General features: G+C 36.8%; 1 protein-coding gene across 11 annotated transcripts in view; it reads left to right on the top strand.

Moving 5' to 3' along the window:
- Positions 1-19,741, top strand: part of GLCE (glucuronic acid epimerase) — a 113,983-nt gene that overhangs the window by 45,543 nt on the left and 48,699 nt on the right. Inside the window, exon 1 of one of the 11 annotated variants that reach the window (XM_077123945.1) lies at positions 5,030-7,612. The exons of 8 other annotated variants lie outside the window; for them this stretch is intronic. The gene's annotated coding sequence lies outside the window, so the exon portion shown is untranslated. Of the gene's footprint in view, positions 1-5,029; positions 7,613-9,580; positions 10,320-19,741 lie in introns of those variants that run through there. 2 more of the 11 variants (XM_077123936.1, XM_077123943.1) reach the window with 2 other exon arrangements.

Here is a 19,741-nt window from a genome sequence, read left to right as displayed (position 1 = left end):
CAGTTTCTCCTATTGCCAGTAGTGTTCTACAATAATATACATCAGTAAAGGAAATAGAGAAACATACCTGCCTTTATGAAGCTTACATTCTAGCGGAGGGAGATATAAAAATAACAGACAAAAATAGAATATGTCATATAGCAAGTACTGTAAAGAAATATAAAGCAGAGAAGGGGAATGGGACTGTTGGGAGGTGTGGGGAGGGCAGGTCTAAAAAGTAAGGTACATATGAGCAAAGATTTCAAGGAGCAACCCTACGAAGATATCTCAGGGCATTCTGGTCCTAGGGAAGAGCAAGTGCAAAGGCCCTAAGTAAAATGTGTACCTACTATGTTCAAGGAACAAGGAGGCCAGTATGACTGAAGTGGAATGAGGCTTGGAGACTGGTAGATGAAGCCAGAGAATAATGGTGGCTAGTTAATGGAACTTTGTGAGGATTATGCCTTTTAACCTAAGAAAGATTTTTGAATAGCTAGTTGGATATATTAGAAGGAATTATGGAGAGAGAACCATCTATAAATAATTTTTTTTAACTTTTTTTTTTTTTAACTTGGGCAGGCACCGGGAATCAAACCCGGGTCCTCTGGCATGACAAGCAAACATTCTTGCCTGCTAAGCCACCGTGGCCCTCTATAAATAATTTTAATGGTCATTAGTTCATTGAAGATATTTAAAGCCTTAAGATTGGAGGAGATCACCTTCAGACTGGAGTGAGTATAGGTGGAAAAGAAGAAATGCAAGGACTCAACGCTAGGTCACTCATTTAAAGGGTAGAGAAATGAGGAACCAACCAAGGAACAGAAGAAGGATGAAAATTAGAGGGCAGTGTTTTGGGAGTCACATATTTCAAGGCAGGAGTTTTGTCTGCTGCTGCTTATAGGTATAGTAAGATAAAGATTGAGAATCGATCATTGTATGTAAATGTAGAAGTATTTGGTGACCTTAATAACTGGCAGACTGGTTTGGGAAAAAAGCCTGATTGATGTGGATTTCAGAGAAAAGGGGAGGAGAAGATGTGGAGACAATGAGTAAAGACAACACTTTAATCTTTTATTATGAAAGGAGAACTAAAATGCACTTGTGGTGTGTAGAATTAAGGGAGTGGGTTTTGTTTTTGTCTTTTAAGATGGTATGGGAATGACTCAGTAGAAAGGGAATGCAGGTGAGACAGAAGAGCATTTTCTTTCAAGGTGGGAGAGAATGGAATCTACTGACCAGATGGAAACATTGGACCTAGCAAGGTCCTTCTTGGAGCCTGGGTCAGGTTATCCATATTCAGTGATATTATTTCATAACATAATGATACTTTATAATCTAATGGAAGTTGAGAGTTTACTGTAACAAAAAGACTAAAATTATACTATCTATTAACACTATAGATATCCTTGACCCTCCTGCTACCTGTAAATGCTCACATACTTTTAAAGTTGGAGGATGAGTTATTGATCATCTGTTCCCTCTGTGCTCCATCCTGCTCTATTAGATTACTTATGGTTTCTAAATTGACCATTAATTTCTACTTTGATGTTTGTATCTTACATTTCCTTCTTTTAAAAGATTTCAGTACCTGTGCCATATACCCTTCCTTATGTCCCTATTGTACCCTCCCTTTATATATGTCTAGCAAAGCAGCTAAATAAAACACTTTATTACATTTATTTTTACATCTAAAACAGATACTGTTTGAAAAAATCAAAATGCATGTGTTAAATAATTTAATGGAAATTCAAGAACTAGGCTAGTAGCAAGTACATTATGAAAAAATGTTCCCAGCCTATTCCCAACATAAATGCCTTTGTATGACTTGGATGGACATAATGATATATCAAAATCTGCGCAATTGAAATATTGCTGAATTTGATCCCCTACTGTAAATAGTCTTTTCTCATAAAATATGCTCAGGCTGGAATAAGCATCTGATTTTGGATTTTGAAAGAATTTTGCATAAATTAAATGTTGAGTCAATTTAATCTTTAGAAGAGAACTAAGGAATCTCATCCTACTCTCATGGCATGTTAGATCTTAGGAATAACTTGTCAAACCCATCTTTTTACTGTTGATGAAATAAATGGCTACCCAGTGATACAAACCCAAGTTGCCCAGTGGCAGAGCCAGTGTCAAATCCCACACCTTCTGATTCCATTCAGTTCTCTGTACCATGCCACATTGCTAGTAATGAACCGTTTTGAAATCATTTAGGGATCTTTAAAAAATACTTATGCCCGATTACTGTCCTCAGACATTCTGATTTAATTGGTATGGAGTGTAACCTGGGCATTGGGATTTTTAAAATTTCCCCAGGTGATTCCACTTTTAGCAAAGTTTGGGAACCTTAGCTCCACAGGGAATTAGTATGCTTATGGAATTGGAACCAGAGTGAAATCAATAGTACAGACTTCTGTCCATTCTGATTCCTTAATCACGTATTTGGCTAGGTTTTATCTGGACAGTAGGAAAAATCTTTAAGTGATACCCAAGATTTTTGTGAGCAAAGCCTTTCGTGATAAAGTTGTCCTTTCATTATTTTATGTTTTGTCCATGAGATAGCCTGCAACAAAATAAATTCCTTTTAACTGTGACATAGGAAGAAAGTTCTTTGACGCTAATCAGGAAAGGAGGAAATCTTCTGCCATCTGTGTTTTGGCATGCTCTGCTGTTGTTTTAACTAGATAATATCCAAAAAACTATCAAACAGATTGTTTATTATGTTTTAATATTTTCAGGGAAATGTATAGAGAGGGTAAGAAATGGTTCTAGATTTAAAAATAAAAGGCTTTTCCTCTGGAAGTAAGTTAGTAATTTGACACACTGGGTTGTTTAATACATTTATGCATATGTATGTCCTTGTTTTTGCATGTTGTAAGTAATGTGAAGTTTGCTATTTGATTATAACCATTCTATGATGCCGTCATGTACTCTTTGGCACAATGCCAACCAAACATTGTAACTAGAAAATACCAATTCATGATTGATAGGTGAAATTTTGTTTCAAGATATTAATTCTTTTAAAAGAGACCTTTCCATTATAAAAACAAAATTTGAAAGTATGAAATAGAAGAGAAGAGGTAAGGATCAGAGATTGTGATTAGATAGAAACGTTTAGAATTTTAGATCTTTCCTGGAAGCAATGTCAGATGATGGCAAGAGACTAAGTAAGGGGGTTGCTAGAATATAGTGAAGAAGGATTTATTAATTTTCTATTGCTGCCATTATAAAGTACTGCAAACTGGGCAGTGCAACGGTGGCTCAGTGGCAGAATTCTCACCTGCCATACAGGAGCCTGCCCATGCCAAAAAAAATAAGTACTACAAATTTAGTGGCTTAAACAGAAATTTATTATTTTACTGTTCTGTAGGTCGGAAGACTAACATGGGTCTCAATGGGTGTGTTGACTGTCCCCCACAATGACATGTAAAGTCCTAACCACCAGTCCTGTGGACTGTGAACTCATTCTCAAAAAGATCTTTGAAGATCCTCTTAGTTAAGGTGAAACCAAACTATATCAGGATGGGAGTAATCCAGTGTAACCAGAGTTCTTACAAGCAGAGGAAGTATGACAGAGCAATAGAGAAAGAGACAGAAGGAGATGGCCATATAATGGAGGTAGAGACTGAGTTGTGAATTGCTGGCAAGCCATTTGGACTTCTAGCCTCCAAAACTGTGAGCCAATAACTTCTATTGTTTAAGCCAACTAGTCCATGATACTTTGTTACAGCAGAGCTGAAAAACTAATTCAGAACTAAAATCAAGATGTAAACAGGACTGTGTCCCATTCTGAAGACTCTAGGGTAGGATCTGTTTCCTTACTTATTTTGGGGGTTTTGGCAGAATTCAGTTCCTTACAATTGTAGGACTGAGATCCCCATTTTCTTTGCTGGTTGTCATATTAGGGTCCTTCACAAATTCCAGAAGCCACCTGCATTCCTCGGTTTTTGCCCCCCTCCGTCCATCTTCAAAACCAACAGCAGGTCGAGGTCCTCCTTTATTTCCAGTATCTTCTCCTTCCTGGACTTCTCTCATCTACACTTCTATTTTCTTCTTCCACTTTAAAGGATTCATCTGGTTAGATTAGGTCCACCTAAACCATCTAGGAAAATCTCCCCATCTCAAGGTTCGCGAATTTAAATCTGAAGTCCCTTTCACCATTAAGGTAACATGTTCCCAGGCTTAGGGGCATGAGGGCCCAGACACATTTGGAGGGCCATTATTCTGCCCTCCAAAGGTCTCTGGAGTCCAGAAAGCCAAGTGTTGGTATTCACATAGCTGTTGAAGTAATTTTCTAGTACTGTGTGCTAGACATTGTACTGGGCACTGTGACTAGTGATGAATAACTGAATTGTTGTGAATAAGACATGGTCCCTGCCTGTCTATAATAGTATACTTACAAGAACAAGCAAAACAAATAGCATTGCTTTATAAGGAATTCTTCGTGTTATTTCATATTTACGCAAGCTCCAGAACAGTTATTAGTTGTTCTTTGTTTTGGTCCTTTCCTGTCCCTACCATCATAATAGTGTTTTGCATACTAGATAATTAATAGATACTATTAGCAAAGGCTTACTTGATTTTTCCTTTGTTATTGAGTTGGGAACCTGACTTTTCTCTCTTTTGTAGTATTTTCTGCTCAAAAATAATGAGAAATTTTGAATTTGGCAATCCTGACTCAGATGACAATTTAGAATTTAATCAGTTATCTGCCAAAGAATTTTTTTAAAGGCCTTAAGAATTATCATGTGCTCAATTTTATTTTTTAGTAAAGGCTCTAGAGTGCCAAAGGCAGCTCTACAAATGCTGCCATTTTATAAACTGACAAGTTTTTGCCTTACCCCCTTGAATTCAAATTCCAGACAGCACTTGCCCAGTTAAAAAGAAAAAATCAGTAGTTGCTTTAAACCAATATTCCTTAATATATAGTGAGAATTGCCAACTCAGAAGCAGATTAAAATGAACTTCTCATGTGGCTTTCCATAGATGGATGAATTTTTGTCATTGTTGTTGATTTTTAACTTTTTTATTGTATAATATAACATATATAAAAAAGCAAAGAAAGAAAAAAGCCATAGTTTTCAAAGCACTCTTCAACAAGTAGTTGCAAGACAGCTCCCAGAGTTTGTCATGGACTACCATATGATCCTCTCTTTTTCTTTTTCCTTCTAGCTGCTCCATAATGTTGGAGGCTTAGAGGGCTTAAATTTTTTTTTTATCATCACAATCAACTTTTTTCCTTCTTTTTTTGTGAAAAATAGCATATATACAAAACAGCTATAAACTTCAAAGCACAGTACCACAATTAGTTGTAGAACATATTTCAGAGGTTGACATAGGTTACAATTCCACAGTTTTAGGTTTTTCTAGTTGTTCTAAAAGTTAATACTGGAGACTAAAAGAGATATCAGTTTAATGATTCAGCATTCATATTCATTTGTTAAATCCTATCTTCTCTGTATAACTCCACCATCACCTTTGATCTTACCATCCCTCTCTTTAAGGGTGTTTGGGCTATGGCAATTCTAAATTTTTCATATTGGAAGGGTCTGTCAGTAATATGGGTAGATGGATAAACTTTTTAAATAATGGAAGAGATTTGCTACTTTTAGAGCTTCTGCCTTTCTCATATGTTAATTCTTATTCAGCCCTCCCTAGGTGCTGAGCATCTGTCCACTCTTCATGGAAAAAACACAGAATTCCTATCTATTGTTCAGAGCTTTTTAAAGACAGTTATTGTGTTTTCTCAGTGATAGTCAAGGTTAAAATTCTGGATTATGTGATTTCCCAAAGCAGCAAAGGGAAACTTAAGTAATGATGGGTTGGAGGAAACATAGGTATTTGAGATCTTTCAAATCTACCCATTAATTTTAAACATGATGATCACAGAACTTTTTATCAAGACTACTTGCAAGTGGCTAAATATAGTTGTAACACAAGTTTGGGCTACAAAATGTGAATGCCACAAGTGGTCTTAATTTCAATATAATCTTACTCTCCATCCAAAATTCCTTTCTTAATTCTTTGGCAGCATTGTTTATGAATAATCTCTTATTCAGCCTGACTCTTTATGACTCTAAACAAATAGCCTAAATATATGGTATACAAAACTTCATTTCTGGAAAAATCTTTTGGAATAGAAGGTGAAAAGTTCATTCGATTTACTTGTGTAAGTTCATTTGATTTGCTTATGTAGAGATAGATGGCAGTTGTGATAATGAAAGCCATTTTTTATGATACCACTAAGCAGATGTCAGGACTTACTCTTCAGTTAGGTGGGATTGTGGTTTTTAGCAGATTAGACTCATTTGCAGTTGATGTACTGCCTAGAGGAATTGACATTTAGGTTATTGATCCCCGAGTGATTCTGCATGTCAGGAACTGAGCTGAGACATTTGTCACTTGCCTTATCTTAATAGTAGGTAGGATAAACAAGAAGATTTTTGAAGATGATAAAATCCAAACTAAGTATGCTGGAAAAGCCTTGGTATGACTTAGGGCTTTTTTGTTTAACTATCAGATATTTTATATTTTAAATAAACATGCAGTAAAATTGTCCTTTTGTGTATGCAGGCCATGAATTTAACAGGCCGTGCATAGATTCTTGTAACTACCACCACAGGGTCCAGAACAGTTAGTTACATAAGGCAAAAAAACTCCATCTTGCTATCCCTTTGTAGTCCCACCGTCTCCTCACCTCTAGTCCCTGGCAGCTGCTCTGTTCTTAAAGGTTTCTTTTTGAAATGGGTTATAAATGGTAATCATTTGAGACTGGCTTCTTTTACTTAGCATAATGCCTTTGAGTTTTATCTAAAGTTGTGTGCCTTGATATTTGTTCCTTTTTATTGCCGAATAGTATTCATTTGTATGGATGTACCACTGTTTGTTTATTAAGTCATTCTGTGGATTACGTTTGATTTGTTTCCGTTTTTAAATGATTATGAGCAGAGCTGTTATGAACATTCATATACAGGCTTTTGTATGAACATGAATTTTCATTTCTCTTTGGTATATACCTAGGAATGAGATTGCTGAGTCACATGGTATGTATTTAACTTTATAAGAAGCTACCAAACTGTTGTCTAACATGGCTTTACCATTTTATATCCCCATCAGCAGTGTATGAGATTTTCAATTGTTCTACCTACTTGTGAACATTTGATATGGTTAGTCTTTTTAAATTTGGCCATTATAATTTTGTAGCCATATCTGATAATGGTGATAATTTACATTTTCCAGTAGCTAATGATGTTGAACATCTTTTTATGTGCTTTTTGCCATAATTATTTGGAATAATTTAAATTTTATAGAAAAGTTGCAAAGGTAATACAGAAAGTTCCTTTATATCTCTTACTCATCTTCCTATAATGATAGCATCCTCTATTATCAAAAGCAAGTGCATTATCAAAACCAAGAAACCAACATTGGTACCTTACTATTAACCAAATTCCATGCTTTATTCAAATTTCGCCAGTTCCTATGGTGTCTTTTTACTGTTCCAGAACCCAAACCAGGATTCCACATTGTATTTAATTATTGTGTCTCCTTAGTCTTCTCTGTTCTTTGGCAGTTTCTCAGTCTTTCCTTGTTTTTCATGATGTTGATCATTCCAAACAATACTACTCAGGTATTTTGTAGAATTTCAACTGGGATTTCTCTGATATTTATTCAGAATTTAGATTGAAGTTATAGATTTTGGGAAGAAATACCACAGAAGTGATGTGCCCTTCTCAGCATTTGATTTGGGGGGATATATGATGTCAATATGTCTTATTACTGGTGATGTTATCCTTGGCCAAGATGGTGTCTGTCGGATTTCTCCACTCTGAAGTTACAGTTTTCCCCTTTATTAATAAGTATTTAAGGGGAAAGGCCTTGAGGGTGTGCAGGTATCCTGGTTTTCCTTAAAATTTTGGACACTTATTTTGACATTTATTGGTACCTCTTGCCTATTTTATTTATTACTGTGGTGTTTAAGTGGTGATTTTCTGGTCTCCTGATTTCCTTCTAAATTTATTAAGTAGAATTCTCCTGAAAAGAGTTTCCCCTCCCCCATTTACTTATTTATTCAGTCCTTTATTTATATCCGTGTGCACCCAGGGATGTTTATTTTATTCTCTGGATTATAATCCAGTACTGTTGTTACACAATTTTTAGTTTGCTAAAGCTGACGAAATGCAATATACCAGAAACAGACTGGCTTTTAACAATGGGGATTCACTGGCTTACAAATTTACAGCTCTTAGGCTGTGAAAATGTCCTAATGAAGGCATTAGCAGGATGATAACTTCTTTGAAGACTGACTACTGGCAAGCCTGGTCATGTGGGAAGGCACATGGCGATGCCTGCCAGTCCTTTTTTCTCGGATTTCGTTGCTCCCAGCTTCAGGCTGCAGTGGCTTCCTCTTGGCTTCTCTGAGGCTTTTTCTGTGAGCTTCTTTTAATTTCATCTCTCAGCTTTTGTATATATTTTATCCTCTTATAAAGGACTCCAGCAAGAAAATCAAGACCCACCCTGAATGGGGTGGATCACATTTCAATTGAAATAGGCTAATCAAAAGGTCCCACCCACAATAGGTCTGTACTCACAGGAATGGTTTAAAAAAAATAGCCTTTTCTGGGATGCATAACCGCTCCAAACCACCATGTATGAGTTATATGATTTTGGTTGTCAGTGTTTCTACAGGGCAGAAAATGTATAGTTTTTTAATATGGCTGAGTATTTAATTTTTCTATGGTGATTTCATTGTTGTATAAACAGATTGCTGTATAGGAATCTATTCAAAGATTATAGATATGCCTGAAAAGACATGTATGATGAGGTAAAATATAATAAACTCTGCTAGTACTGAAAGTTGGCTTTGGGTCAACAGTTACCACTTTAGAACACAGAGATTTTATTATGTTAGGTGAGATCTTTTTTTTCTTAATATTTTTATTGATAATACAGCATACAAACACATTCTTAACATACAAACATTTCATACATGGTGTACAATCAATGGCTCATAATATCATCACATAGTATATTCATTACCATGATCATTTTTTAGAACATTTGTATCAATCCAGAAAAAGAAATAAAAAGAAAAAACTCGTACGTATTAGGTGAGATCTTTTTATCTTTAACTGGTAGACAAACAAACATCTAACAATTTCTTCAGATGTCTGCCAAAATATGCAACCTTTGATATGTTCTTATAACCAGTAAATTAATATTAGATGGAAGAGATTAGAAATGAGTTTTTTTCAACTTAGATTGCTTTACATAAACATTTAAGCTGACCAATAGCCTAAAAATACTTGCTTAAAAATATAACGCTTCAAAAAATACATATATATAACGCTTCATTGAACTAAATTAAATCATCGACTTTCATTTCAAGTAATACTGCTAAATAACCTGAGTAACTAATTGAATCATAGCTTACATTTAACTTTTATATGTATATAAAAATGTTATAAAGATGTAAAGATATATAAAGATGTTATAAAGAATATTATAAAGATTTATCATTTTACCCCATTTGAACCTTATATTTAGTATACCTCTTTTGTAAAGAACTATATTTAATTTGTTTACATGCCATGCTGTTTAAATAGGCTTTTCTATTTGTTTGCTGTAGAAAGCCCTTTTAAGAATTTACACCTAAAATATATGCTTAAATTGGGAAAATACAGTATGCATTAAGATAGCCTTCCTGTCACATCATTTGGGCAATGTGATTGATTCTGTGAATACAGATTCTAGTTAACTGAGTTATCCCCTGTTTTGTTAGAAGAAAGCCAGCATAAACAATATTTCATTTAAGGATTCAGGTTCTGAAAATAATGTTGTATTAGAAGCCTTTACAAATGGGAACATGACCTGTCCACTTTAAAAATGAGCATATCTCTTTAAATGTCCTATTTGTGAGTGTGATTACATCACTCATGTTTCTAGTGATGTAGAAATAGTAACCCAGGGTTGCTATTATTATGATGAGGACAGTCTTAGAATTTAAACCAACAAGTTTTAAATTGGAGAGTACAGACCTTTCTGTAGTAGCTACCCTAGTCACTTGCCCTACGCTTTCATGCCCTATTTGTAAACATAGATATAAATAAAACAAAACGTTTTCCAAGTCTTGTGAAAGCAAAAAGTACTATTTATAACTGTATTACAAATTTATATTCTATTTCCTCTGACCCTTCTCCTGAACAGCTAGAAATAAAGAGGAGAGAAAGGGGTTTTATTTGTTTTTTAAGGTCTTGTTTACAACCTACTTATGGCCTGTTTATAGGCTTCTAGAAAGGTGAACGCTGCAACTTCTTTAGAACCCAAGACATAAGCAGGTATGCATGTATGGCAGTTGACAGTATAAATTTTACCTCCCAGTGTTGAAATCAGCGTTTCTGAAATTGAGCAGTTGTGGGGGAAGATGGAGTTTAACTTCTTTTGAGCAGCTGTTCTTTGGTAGACTCAGAGTCAGACACATTGTATTCCATGTTATTTTATTTAATCCTCACAGTTAACCTACAAATTAACTACAGTAATCCACATTTTATAAATAAGGGAAACTTTTCTAAGTAACACAGCTAGTAGTGAAAGAGTCAGAATTTAGTCCTGTGTCTTCTGACTTAAAATTTCACACACTAATTACTCTGCTAAACTACTTCTCCTAAGATAAGAAAGGTAATGAAAATTATTAGAAAATCTAAGTTTTTAAGGCTCTGGGTAGAAACTACTAATTAGACAAGACTGAGATCATTTCAACTTAATGCAGTATTTTCCTCAACCGTAAAGGACTTCAATTTTTAAAAACTTATTTTATAACATGTTTGAGGTAACTGCCCACACAACACTCATTAATGCTAATCATGAGTAAATCTCCAATTGATGACTCAGTGGATGATGTCTCAGAACAGACATCAATTGGTGATAATTAATGTTTTAAAAACAAAAATCATCTGTGAACCAGAAGTAATACATCTTCATTTGTTAGCAATAAAAGTATTCATCTAAAAAGTCAACACATTTACAGTAACTTTTAGATAATCCAGTTTTGGTTAAAGTCTTAGATGTGATACTTATTATAACATTTGCAAAATAAGCTGTTTAACTGAAAATAAAACTTTCAGCAGAAGTAAAGCAATACATTCTGTTGCAGAATGATTAAACCATCTTTATCTTAATGGCGTTTTAACCTGCAGTAATTTATACTGTCAAGATTAATAACTATGTAAAAATAAAATTGTTGACAGTTTTAAGAGTTTTTCGTAGCATTTTCATTCAATTATTGGTTTTATTATACACTCAGTATAAATTTATCTATAGGTCAGTTACTATACAGCATGTATTTCCAGCGTATTAAAATTCTCACATCAATAAATATAGAAAATATTTCAAGTATAATTGCATTTTATTAGAAATTATTTCAGCATATAAAAGGAGTTGTACTAGTTTCCCGACGGCTAAAACAAATACCATGCAATGGCTTGGCTTAAGCAATGGGAATTTATTGGCTCATGGTTTTGAGGCTAGCCTCCCAGAAGGCTATGGTGTTCCAGTGCTGGTTGCTGGTGGTCCTTAGTTCTTGGCTATTCTGTCTCACGGCAATGCATATGGTGATGTCTTCTTTCTCTTTAGGGTTCTGTTTACCTCATTTCTGGCTGCTCTCCATGGCTTCTCTCCCTCCATCCAATTTCCTTATTGCTTATAAGGACTTCAGCATACCGGATTAAGGCCCACCATCATTCAGTTTGGGGACACTCCAACTAGTAACATCTTCAAAGATCCTTTTTACAAATGGGTTCACACCCATTGTAATAGGGGTTCGGACCTCAATATGCCTTTTGAGGGGGATATGATTCACTCTCCAACAGGAGTCAAACTATAAGTTTTTTGTTTTAAAAATGATGAGGGGGGGCCAAGATGGCGGCTTAGTAAGGTATGCGCATCTTAGTTCCTCCTCCAGAGCAACTACTAGGTGAACAGAAACAGTGCAGAACAGCTCCCGGGGCCACGGCAGGGAATGGACACACAGCGTACCCCAGTCTGGACTGGCTAGCCTGACTGCAAGACTCTGCTGCAGTGAGATCCCCAAGCGGTGTGTGATTCCCCGAGCAGCGGCAGCTGGCGGCCGGAGCACCTCCCTCCCTCCTTCCCGGGCCGGCTGAGAGTCTCGGAGAGGCAAGTTTCCCAAGCCGCGGCGGCCGGCGCCCCTCTTTTGCGGGCGGCTTCCTGGACTGGCTACGAGTCTCGGATCAGAGGGCTACCCAAGCCGCGGTGGCCAGCAACCGGCGCCCCTCCCCCGCGGGCGGCTTCCTGGTCCGGTGGCGAGTTCCCCAGGCCGTGGCGGCCGGCGACCGGCACCCCTCCAGGGAGAGGAGGGAATTTCCGACAGTGGCAGGGACTGGGTCCAACCAAACACCAATAGGGGCATTACTAATATGAGCCACAGGGTCCCCTCAAGCCGCGGCGGCTGACGCCCCCACCACGCGCGGCTCCCCGGATCAACTGAGAGAATTGGATCGGAAATCCCCAGGCCGCGGAGAACGGTGACCGGGGGGATCCCTTCCAAACAAGTGAGACAAACGTGTGCCACGAGCGCCACCTACTGGGCAGGATAAGAAAAACAGAACCCAGAGATTTCACAGAAAAATCTTACAACCTGTTGGGTCCGACACCCAGGGAAATCTGACTAAATGCCCAGACGCCAGCAGAAGATAACGGTCCACGCTCAGAAGATTGAGAATATGGCCCAGTCAAAGGAACAAACCAATAGTTCAAATGAGATACAGGAGCTGAGACAACTAATGCTGAATATACGAACAGAAATGGAAAACTTCTTCAAAAAGGAAATCGATAAATTGAGGGAGGACATGAAGAAGACATGGACTGAACAAAAAGAAGAAATAGAAAAACTGAAAAAACAAATCACAGAACTTATGGAAGTGAAGGATAAAGTAGAAAAGATGGAAAAAACAATGGATACCTACAATGATAGATTTAAAGAGACAGAAGATAGAATTAGTGATTTGGAGGATGGAACATCTGAATTCCAAAAAGAAACAGAAACTATCGGGAAAAGAATGGAAAAATTTGAACAGGGTATCAGTGAACTCAAGGACAATATGAACCACACAAATATGCGTGTTGTGGGTGTCCCAGAAGGAGAAGAGAAGGGAAAAGGAGGAGAAAAACTAATGGAAGAAATTTTCACTGAAAATTTCCCAACTCTTATGAAAGACCTAAAATTACAGATCCAAGAATTGCAGCGCACCCCAAAGAAATTAGACCCAAATAGGCGTTCTCCAAGACACTTACTAGTTAGAATGTCAGAGGTCAAAGAGAAAGAGAGGATCTTGAAAGCAGCAAGGGAAAAACAATCCATCACATACAAGGGAAACCCAATAAGACTATGTGTAGATTTCTCAGCAGAAACCATGGAGGCTAGAAGACAGTGGGATGATATATTTAAATTACTAAAAGAGAAAAACTGCCAACCAAGACTCCTATATCCAGCAAAATTGTCCTTCAAAAATGAGGGAGAAATTAAAACATTCTCAGACAAAAAGTCACTGAGAGAATTTGTGACCAAGAGACCAGCTCTGCAAGAAATACTAAAGGGAGCACTAGAGTCAGATACAAAAAGACAGAAAAGAGAGGTATGGAGAAGAGTGTAGAAAGAAGGAAAATCAGATATGATATATATAATACAAAAGGCAAAATGTTAGAGGAAAATATTATCCAAACAGTAATAACACTAAATGTCAATGGACTGAATTCCCCAATCAAAAGACACAGATTGGCAGAATGGATTAAAAAACAGGATCCTTCTATATGCTGTCTACAGGAAACACATCTTAGACCCAAAGATAAACATAGGTTGAAAGTGAAAGGTTGGGAAAAGATATTTCATGCAAATAACAACCAGAAAAGAGCAGGAGTGGCTACACTAATATCCAACAAATTAGACTTCAAATGTAAAGCAGTTAAAAGAGACAAAGAAGGACACTATATACTAATAAAAGGAACAATTAAACAAGAAGACATAACAATCATAAATATTTATGCACCGAACCAGAATGCCCCCAAAATACGTGAGGAATACACTGCAAACACTGAAAAGGGAAATAGACACATATACCATAATAGTTGGAGACTTCAATTCGCCACTCTCATCAATGGACAGAACATCTAGACAGAGGATCAATAAAGAAATAGAGAATCTGAATATTACTATAAATGAGCTAGACATTTATAGGACATTACATCCCACAACAGCAGGATACACCTTTTTCTCAAGTGCTCGTGGATCATTCTCAAAGACAGACCATATGCTGGGTCACAAAGCAAGTCTTAAGAAATTTAAAAAGATTGAAATCATACATAACACTTTCTCGGATCATAAAGGAATGAAGTTGGAAATCAATAATAGGCGGAGTGCCAGAAAATTCACAAATACGTGGAGGCTCAACAACACACTCTTAAACAACGAGTGGGTCAAAGAAGAAATTGCAAGAGAAATTAGCAAATACCTCGAGGCGAATGAAAATGAAAACACAACATATCAAAACTTATGGGACGCAGCAAAGGCAGTGCTAAGAGGGAAATCTATTGCCCTAAATGCCTATGTCAGAAAAGAAGAAAAGGCAAAAATTCAGGAATTAACTGTCCACTTGGAAGAACTGGAGAAAGAACAGCAAACTAATCCCAAAGCAAGCAAAAGGAAAGAAATAACAAAGATTAGAGCAGAAATAAATGAAATTGAAAACATGAAAACAATAGAGAAAATCAATAAGACCAGAAGTTGGTTCTGTGAGAAAATCAATAAGATTGATGGGCCCTTAGCAAGATTGACAAAAAGAAGAAGAGAGAGGATGCAAGTAAATAAGATCAGAAATGGAAGAGGAGACATAACTACTGACCTCACAGAAATAAAGGAGGTAATAACAGGATACTATGAACAACTTTACGCTAATAAATACAACAATTTAGATGAAATGGACGGGTTCCTGGAAAGATATGAACCACCAACTTTGACTCAAGAAGACATAGATGACCTCAACAAACCAATCACAAGTAAAGAAATTGAATTAGTCATTCAAAAGCTTCCTAAAAAGAAAAGTCCAGGACCAGATGGCTTCACATGTGAATTCTATCAAACATTCCAGAAAGAATTAGTACGAACTCTCCTCAAACTCTTCAAAAAAATCGAAGTGAAGGGAAAACTACCTAATTCATTCTATGAAGCCAATATCACCCTCATACCAAAACCAGGCAAAGATATTACAAAAAAAGAACACTACAGGCCAATCTCTCTAATGAATATAGATGCAAAAATCCTCAATAAATTCTAGCAAATCGTATCCAACAACACATTAAAAGAATTATACATCATGACCAAGTAGGATTCATCCCAGGTATGCAAGGATGGTTCAACATAAGAAAATCAATTAATGTAATACACCATATCAACAAATCAAAGCAGAAAAATCACATGATCATCTCAATTGATGCAGAGAAGGCATTTGACAAGATTCAACATCCTTTCCTGTTGAAAACACTTCAAAAGATAGGAATACAAGGGAACTTCCTTAAAATGATAGAGGGACTAGATGAAAAACCCACAGCTAATATCATCCTCAATGGGGAAAAATTGAAAACTTTCCCCCTAAGATCAGGAACAAGACAAGGATGTCCACTATCACCACTATTATTCAACATTGTGTTGGAGGTTCTAGCCAGAGCAATTAGACAAGAAAAAGAAATACAAGGCATCAAAATTGGAAAGGAAGAAGTAAAACTATCACTGTTTGCAGACTGTTCTAGTTTGCTAGCTGCTGGAATGCAATATACCAGAAACGGAATGGCTTTTTAAAAAGGGAAATTTAATGAGTTGCTAGTTTACAGATCTAAGGCCGAGAAAATGTCCCAATTAAAACAAGTCTATAGAAATGTCCAATCAAAGGCATCCGGGGAAAGATACCTTGGTTCAAGAAGGCCGATGAAGTTCAGGGTTTCTCTCTCATCTGGAAAGGCACATGGTGAACACGGTCAGGGCTCCTCTCTCAGCTGGAAGGGCACATGGCAAATACAGCATCATCTGCTAGCTTTCTCTCCTGGCTTCCTATTTCATGAAGCTCCCCGGGAGGCATTTCCCTTCTTCATCTCCAAAGGTCGCTGGCTGGTGGACTCTCTGCTTTGTAGTGTTGCAGCATTCTCTGCTCTCTCCGAGTCTCCAAAATGTTTCCTCTTTTATAGGACTCCAGTAAACCAATCAAGACCCACTCAAATGGGTGGAGACATGTCATCCCCTAATCCAGTTTAACAACCGTTCTTAACTAAATCACATCAACTAGGGAGATGATCTCATTACAGTTTCAAATATACAGTACTGAGTAGGGATTATTCTACCTTTAAGTAATGAGATTTATATTAAAACATGGCTTTCTTAGGGGGCATATATCCTTTCAAACCAGCACACAGACGATATGATACTATACGTCGAAAACCCAGAAAAATCCACAACAAAACTACTAGAGCTAATAAATGAGTACAGCAAAGTAGCAGGTTACAAGATCAACATCAAAAATCTGTAGCATTTCTATACACTAGTAATGAACAAGCTGAGGGGGAAATCAAGAAACAAATCCCATTTACAATTGCAACTAAAAGAATAAAATACCTAGGAATAAATTTAACTAAAGAGACAAAAAAACCTATACAAAGAAAACTACAAAAAACTACTAAAAGAAATCACAGAAGACCTAAATAGATGGAAGGGCATACCGTGTTCATGGATTGGAAGACTAAATATAATTAAGATGTCAATCCTAACTAAATTAATTTACAGATTCAATGCAATACCAATCAAAATCCCAACAACTTATTTTTCAGAAATAGAAAAACCAATAAGCAAATTTATCTGGAAGGGCAAAGTGCCCCGAATTGTTAAAAATATCTTGAGGGAAAAAAACAAAGCTGGAGGTCTCGCGCTGCCGGACTTTAAGGCATATTATGAAGCCACAGTGGTCAAAACAGCATGGTATTGGCATAAAGATAGATATATCGACCAATGGATTCGAATAGAGTGCTCAGATATAGACCCTCTCATCTATGGACATTTGATCTTTGATAAGGCAGTCAAGCCAACTCACCTGGGACAGAACAGTCTCTTCAATAAATGGTGCCTAGAGAACTGGATATCCATATGCAAAAGAATGAAAGAAGACCCATATCTCACACCCTATACAAAAGTTAACTCAAAATGGATCAAAGATCTAAACATTAGGTCTAAGACCATAAAACAGTTAGAGGAAAATGTAGGGAGATATCTTATGAAACTTACAATTGGAGGCGGTTTTATGGACCTTAAACCTAAAGCAAGAGCACTGAAGAAGGAAATAAATAAATGGGAGCTCCTCAAAATTAAACACTTTTGTGCATCAAAGAACTTCATCAAGAAAGTAGAAAGACAGCCTACACAATGGGAGACAATATTTGGAAATGACATATCAGATAAAGGTCTAGTATCCAGAATCTATAAAGAGATTGTTCAACTCAACAACAAAAAGACAGCCAACCCAATTACAAAATGGGAAAAAGACTTGAACAGACACCTATCAGAAGAGGAAATACAAATGGCCAAAAGCACATGAAGAGATGCTCAATGTCCCTGGCCATTAGAGAAATGCAAATCAAAAGCACAATGAGATATCATCTCACACCCACCAGAATGGCCATTATCAACAAAACAGAAAATGACAAGTGCTGGAGAGGTTGCGGTGAAAGAGGCACACTTATCCACTGTTGGTGGGAATGTCAAATGGTGCAACCACTGTGGAAGGCAGTTTGGCGGTTCCTCAAAAAGCTGAATATAGAATTGCCATGCGACCCAGCTATACCATTGCTGGGAATCTACTCAAAGGACTTAAGGGCAAAGACACAAACGAACATTTGCACACCAATGTTTATAGCAGCGTTATTTACAATTGCAAAGAGATGGAAACAGCCAAAATGTCCATCAACAGACTAGTAGCTAAACAAACTGTGGTATATACATACGATGGAATATTATGCAGCTTTAAGACAGGATAAACTTATGAAGCATGTAATAACATGGATGGACCTAGAGAACATTATGCTGAGTGAGTCTAGCCAAAAACTAAAAGACAAATACTGTATGGTCCCACTGATGTGAACCGACATTCGAGAATAAACTTGGAATATGTCATTGGTAACAGAGTCCAGCAGGAGGTAGAAACAGGGCAAGATAACGGGGAATTGGAGCTGAAGGGATACAGACGGTGTAACAGGACTAGATACAAAAACTCAAAAATGGACAGCACAATAATACCTAATTGTAAAGTAATCATGTTAAAACACTGAATGAAGCTGCATCTGAGCTATAGGTTTTTGTTTTGTTTTGATTTTACTATTATTACTTTTATTTTTTTCTCTATATTAACATTCTATATCTTTTTCGGTTGTGTTGCTAGTTCTTCTAAACCAATGCAAATATACTAAGAAACGATGATCATGCATCTATGTGATGATGTTAAGAATTACTGATTGCATATGTAGAATGGTATGATTTCTAAATGTTGGGTTAATTTCTTTTTTTCCGTTAATTAATTAAAAAAAATGATGAAATCTTGGTTGACATTTGTAAGGAAAAAGTCTACTGATTCAATATTTCTTTTGTAATATTCCAAGGTTAAGAGTATTGCAATTTCAGGTGGAATAGCATAAAAGCATTACCAGAGTTTGCTGCTTATTTATTTTGTTGTTGCAGGTAGATCCACAAAGCCATTTCCATTGGAAAGCACCATCTTGGAAACCAGAGAAATTGAGTTCTAGTGTTGGTGCAGCCAAAATTAGCTGTGTGACTTTTAGGGCAAGTCATTAAACTTCTCTAGATCTTGATTTTAGTTTGTCTGTGTCTGTAATGGGCTGTGGTTTCTAAGATGGTTTTCAGTTCTGTTTTAGTTTGTAAAAGCTCCCAGAATGCGATATACCAGAAACAGAATGGCTTTTTAAAATGGGCATATATTAACTTGCAAGTTTACAGTAGAACTTAGAAAGGCCGTGAAAATGTCCAAATTAAGGCACCCAGGAGAAAATACCTTGGCTCAAGAAGGCCGATGATGTTTGGGGTTTCTCTTTCATCTGGAAAGCTAGCAATGTCAGCTGGCTTTCTCTCCCAGCTTCTTCAGTAGCTTCCCTGGGGGCATTTTCTTTATGCATCTCCAAAGGTCTCTGACTGTGTGGACTGTGTTGGCTCTGGGCTCTCAAGCTTTTTCCAAAAATGGTTCCCTCTTAAAAGACTCGAGTAAGCAACCGCACCTTAAATGGGTGGAGACACATCTCCATCTAATCAAAGGTTACCACCCACAATTGGGTTGCTCACATCTCCATGGAAACAGTCAAAAAGATTCTACCCATCAATACTGAATGAGGATTAAAGGACATGGCTTTCCCAGGGTACATAATTGTTTCAAACTGGCACAAGTTCTATGAATCTTATGTCAAAAATTATGTCAGTAGTAAACCCAACATAAAGGTATAGTTGATCTTCCTTTTGCTTCTGGTTCTTCACCAATAAATAGGTTTGTTTCCTTTTTAAAAGAGCATCCCAAATCATCTATGCTGGTAAGATGTTTTTTGTTTTGTTTTTACAGTGGGGAGGGTTAGATTGTTTGGCCCACCTTGGACTTGGCATAATGCAGAGTAAGCCCTTAGTTCTAGGAATGCATGTAGTATGCTAGGT

This window comes from Tamandua tetradactyla, chromosome 12 (genome assembly GCF_023851605.1).
Source record: "Tamandua tetradactyla isolate mTamTet1 chromosome 12, mTamTet1.pri, whole genome shotgun sequence".
In the NCBI taxonomy this organism is placed as follows: domain Eukaryota; kingdom Metazoa; phylum Chordata; class Mammalia; order Pilosa; family Myrmecophagidae; genus Tamandua; species Tamandua tetradactyla.
Note: the sequence above shows the minus strand (reverse complement) of the source record. Positions and strands in the feature narration are given on the sequence as shown.